Here is a 6,000-nt window from a genome sequence, read left to right on the forward strand (position 1 = left end):
AAGAAGAAGTTGAACAAATTATATGAAGAGCGGAAATACATTAGCGAATGTGCCGATTCTCCTTCAACAATCGAGTTTGACATACATCAACAAACGCGCCGACTACAAATAGCAAGCAATATAAGACATCCAATAGATTATTTTACTTTATATTTTACAAATAAATTATTAGACAATATAATAGAAAAAACAAACCATTATGGCAGCACAAAAATGAAAAAATATACTGACTAATCAGTGGCATATTCTGGAAGGCGGCCAACAACATTTTATTGTAAAACATGTCAAAATCAACCAGCCATGCATTTTGGAAATTGTTTTAAACGTTACCATTCTTTATAAAATGATTAAAAATGAATTAATATTGTAAATGTATGTTCTTCAATGACGACAAATTTTTATCAAACAAATTGCATAACATACACAATGAAATCAAGTTTACAGCCGGCACAGTTGATTGTTTTGAAATCGGTGTCGTCCCGTAAGTATTAAAAACCGTCTAAATAATTTATCGAAGTATGTCTGATGTTTAACAAAATGTCTGATATTTAAGAATTTAATTTCATAAATTCTCAAATGATGTTATCAGGCTAAAAATTAATATGCAATATTACATAAAAATATGCATAAAAACTAATAATTTTCGTATATTTTTAAATCATTTCAAAAATTTTGGTTTATTTTTGAAAATAGTATTTTGGAAACAGATGTACGCAACCTTCTTTTAACAGTCTAGTGCCCCCCAGAGAAGGCGCGCCCCACAGGTTGGAAACAGCGGTCTTAAGAAGTAAAAGACCATCTCCAACGGTGGTTCACAATACAAAGACGTTTTGGGACCTTAATGCTTTTAGATTTTATAGAATAAAGCAAATACAATTTTTTTTGTCGGTCATACGTAACTTTGAAAATAACTTAAAATCATAGAAATTCATAATAGTAAATTATTGCATTATAGCATTTGTTTGCTTTAAGATAGTTCAAGGACGTAAGTACTTATTATCGAAAAGTTAGAAATGCTAATGGCCAATGAAATTTAAATTTTTGAATGTTTTCAAAATTATATTTAATAATAATTATGAATGACGTAAAATAAATTTAATTAGTTTTGGCATTGAAAGAATGTGTTACCTTTACTCGGTTCACTGCAATTTTGCAATCGCCCAAGAACACTGAATTATTAGTTTATTGTTTTTGCACTTACTCAGTTAAACACCACTTGATGAACTATTATTTATTCTTTTAATAACTGCAAACAACGTGTTTGTTAATAATGAATCGTTTACTTGCACTTAACACTTTTTCACACACACTAAGTCTACATAATGACGCCATGCGAAAAAAGCGCGCGAAAACTTATTGTGCGTTGCTTCCGAATGCAAAGGTGTTACTGAGGCGATGACGCCGCAACTACTGATTGCAATAAAAAAAATTGCCAACAGGTGGCATCACAATCAAGAAATGACATCAACTGTGGCAACACTTTACTTATGAAAAATTGAAGCAGCAACTCCAGCTGGCCAAGGTGGCATCACAATCAAGAAATGACATCAACTGTGGCAACACTTTACTTATGAAAAATTAAAGCAGCAACTCCAGCTGGCCAAGGTGGCATCACAATCAAGAAATGACATCAACTGTGGCAACACTTTACTTATGAAAAATTAAAGCAGCAACGCCAGCTGGCCAAGGTGGCATCACAATCAAGAAATGACATCAACTGTGGCAACACTTTACTTATAAAAAATTAAAGCAGCAACTCCAGCTGGCCAAGGTGGCATCACAATCAAGAAATGACATCAACTGTGGCAACACTTTACTTATGAAAAATTAAAGCAGCAACTCCAGCTGGCCAAGGTGGCATCACAATCAAGAAATGACATCAACTGTGGCAACACTTTACTTATGAAAAATTAAAGCAGCAACGCCAGCTGGCCAAGGTGGCATCACAATCAAGAAATGACATCAACTGTGGCAACACTTTACTTATGAAAAATTAAAGCAGCAACTCCAGCTGGCCAAGGGCGCTAAACAGTCGGGTTCAAGAAATAGCAGTAAAAGCACTCGCGATCGAGTCCCAGAGAAAAGGGACTTGATTTTTTTTTTAATTTTAGATTTTGTGCTCTTAGTATTTATACGCACTTATTTGAGTTATTTATTCTTAATGTCATTTTAAAGACACGATACTGATATTATTTTATATTAAAATGCAAAGTTTAATGGAATACTAATAGTTTCAACTTCCCGAAGAAGAAGTTTGTTTTCGTCAAAATATCCGATTTGGTAATCTTATGTTTTTTATACGTTTCAAGCCATTCTGCATCGAATGCGACCAAACTTGAAAGAATCATGTGTGTGTGCGTATATTTATGTAAGTATATGTGAGCCGATTGCTGACCTTTTCTCGGCGTTTTTTTTTAAAAGGGCTGTGCTGATTTTAAAAATTTAAAAGCCGATTTTTGTAACTCAATAAGAACTAGCGTTTGCCAGTTCTGCACGACGATCAACAAAGCGTTTCTTTGTAAATACCAGAAAAGTGAAAAAAAAATTGTCCACGTTTTAGCATGCAACTCTGAAACTATTTTAAAAATTTAAAAACTGTTCGTAAGATATTGATTGGGAAAGATACTAATTAGTTTTTGGTAAAACTGTTGCAAAAAACTTGCTTTGGCAATAGATAACATGGCCTTATATATAAAAACATACTGAAGTATTACGGTACATGACAAGTCGTATAATTTTAAAAATTCATTAAATTTTGAAAAAATTACTAGTTTTTTTTTGACGTTTATTAAAATTATTCTATTCATAGACGTTTTTAAACTGTTCGGACAATGATCAGCCGAGCCGTTTCTTAGTAATTACCTGTTGAAATTTTTTTTGTAAAACTTTTTCTGTTGATTGATATCATGGTTCTAAAAAACATACTAAAATATTACGGCCGTACGACAAATCCTTTAATTTTAAAAATTCATCAAAATTTGAAAAAATATGATGATCACTATCGTGACATATTCGCATAATAATTCATTAAGTTTAAAAAAAAATGTTTCGACGTTCTTAGTGAAATTTAACACTACACTGTACTAAAATTGGTTAATTTATATGAACTACAAAAATTGGTTAATATATATAAATCAATTGAAATTTGAAATAATACAATTTTAAGACATACAAGCAAGTGTCTGCACTATAATTAATTGAATTACAGTTAATTTAAATATGTTTGAGAGATATCAATTGCAAATTGCAATGTTTAGTATTCATTGAAAGCATTATTTTGGAAGCAATATTTTTTACATAAACAGTCGAAAATGTGATCCAAAATATCTAAATACAATTTCGGATGTTCAAGTCAATAATAATACAAAATGCGCATATCGGGAAGTTTATGCGACTTGCCTTATGACAAAATGTCGCTTTTAACTATAGTTTATAGAATTTTACAAGAAAACAATTACAAGAAAACCTTCACATATAAATAGGCTGAATTTAATATTTTTAATAAGTGTATTAATAAGGTTGTAAAATATTAATATATTTTTAACATAGCCAAAAATGAGCATAAAAATTAATGTATAAGAAAATAATGTATTTAAGTTATAATATTAAACAAAATTGCAATTGTATCTATTACTAACGGTTTTTAACGACTACAAATTTCGAACGTTATATTCATTTACTTGTATTATTATTGAATATTGAGAACATTGTAGAAATTCTGAAGTATGATTAATTTGTATCCGTTTGGTGCATATTATATGCAATAAAGTATATATGTAGTAGTGGATACACCTTCAGGCGTTTTTCTTACAAAATTAAGTAGAAAATTTATAATTGCAGATTTACCGCTTTTGTTGTTATAGAAGCTTATTTTTCTGCTAAATAATAATCAAAATTTGTGTAAAATAGGTCTGATTCGCTGAAACAGTGAACTAGTCATTTTATTTTAAACCTAGAATCACGTAGGCCACATTTATACTTTAAACCCATTTCACAAATTATGTTCTATGTGAATATTAAGGAAGTATATCAACTTAACTTTAAGTACCGAATTTGTATGCATGTAAGAGGATTTTTATTGGGTCATTAAGCTTTCCGGAAAGTTTATAGCAATGTCCGATGAATTAATGGAATGAAATAATTGCGCTGAACACTTTACGTAATTGTATACGAAATATATTTCGATCGCCCATTTATTATTTGCTGCTGTAACAATGGTACTACAATAAAATTTAATAGTGGAATGTGGTAATAAATTTAGCGAATATCAATCATAATTGTGTTCAATTCCGGCAGTTTGGACATAAAATGTTTAGTTCAGTTTATCTCTATATTGACCATCAAACAAATAATTACAGACACTAGTTCATGCAATAACAAATCAATAGAGCTATTTACTTAGGTGCCTATAGTAAATTTTTTTTATCCACGAATAAGTAGAATTTTAATACTTGGAATGCAAATCTTTCTGAACAAACTTTCAAATCGGGTCGTTGAAAATATGATAAGTTCCATGATCTAATTGAGCATTCTGCAATATTATAGGTCTATACAAAAGTTTTTAATTATCAAAATACATTAAAATTTAACATATTTAAAGAATGAAAATTTTGTGACCAAAATTTGAAAAGTTGCTAAAATTAGATTCTTTAAATATTTTTACTTACTAGATAAAATTGTTCTTCCTTGCTATTAAAAATCTTATTTCTATTATGTTTCTACATACCTCTGTATACTTTTCATACAAAATCTCTAAAAATGTAGAATACTTAATTTTAAGTATGACTATGAATACATTTATCAAAGTATGCACAAATTTCATATAACTCTGTAAAATTTATATTCATAATTCAACAGTTTCATTACTTTGCAAAAATTTCAATTTTATATGCCATAAAACTATGTACATTGTGCAGAATGTAAACCAAGAAAATATTTTCTATTTTACGGAATTTGCTGGTTCTAATAAATTGCATATAAGACATTTATTGGCGGTTTAGTAGTAAGATTTAAAAAATTATTTTTAACGTATATATGGGATTACATTTTTACATAAATAAGTGTTTAAATAATATTGATTATGCGTTTGAGAAAAAAGATATAACTATTAAATAATTTATATGTGAAATTATTGTTTGGGATATAACAAAATTAATGCATTAATGTATATAAACTTCTTTTAAATAAGTAATTTAGTTAAGAAACATTTTTCAAAAAAGTTTTTCTAAGAAACATTTTTCAAAAAAATTTAATAAATAGATTTGTATAAAACGTGTATTTTATGTATTTCATACATAAAATGTTGAATTTAACAAAATAAGACATACATCTATTTATGTATTTCATACATAAAATGTTGAATTTAACAAAATAAGTCGCGAAATTCATTTTTTCACTTATATGTTATTATTTTTATAGAAACAACTGCAGTTGTATAAAAATATTAAACCCCTTTATATAAAAATTTTACATATAAAATATATAACAAAGTTTAAATTATACGATGACATTATTCATACCCTATAAGGTGTTATTATGCTATAAAAATGCATGCAAGTTTAATGAAACTTGTATTTTCCAATTGATGACTCATGTGTTAGTCAAATATCGATTAGAAATTTAATTATACCATGTTATTACACAATGTTTTAACCAATATTATTTATGATTTTCTTTTTCTGAAATGAAAAGCCTCGCCCTTTTTATAAAAGAAAAATATTTTGTGTTTAATTTTATCGAATTCAATATTGATAATCCATATAGGACCCACATAAAAGCAATATTCCGCCACGATTCATTTTTACTGTACATTATAACCACTTATAATATTTAATGAATCTAGATAATAATTAGTAATGGTTTTATGATTTTTTAAAATTTCTAATTACACTGATTTTTGGACTGATTTCATGAACGTATTGGAGAGACTGCACAAATTGTACAATAAACTATTTTTTACACGATATAATATATTTTTGGTAAGAATGAACTATTTATAAT

The 6,000-nt window shown here is 28.1% G+C and overlaps 1 protein-coding gene across 1 annotated transcript in view; it reads right to left on the reverse strand.

The window, feature by feature from the left end:
* LOC113370749 overlaps positions 1 to 1,340 on the reverse strand; it is a 106,836-nt gene extending 105,496 nt beyond the window's left edge. Inside the window, exon 1 of the mRNA XM_026611439.1 lies at positions 1,129 to 1,340. The gene's annotated coding sequence lies outside the window, so the exon portion shown is untranslated. The remainder of the gene's footprint in view (positions 1 to 1,128) is intronic.
* Positions 1,341 to 6,000: the final 4,660 nt, after the last annotated feature.

This window comes from Ctenocephalides felis, unplaced genomic scaffold, assembly GCF_003426905.1.
Source record: "Ctenocephalides felis isolate EL2017-DRISC unplaced genomic scaffold, ASM342690v1 CF-g0.4_SCAFFOLD_01492, whole genome shotgun sequence".
Lineage (NCBI taxonomy): Eukaryota > Metazoa > Arthropoda > Insecta > Siphonaptera > Pulicidae > Ctenocephalides > Ctenocephalides felis.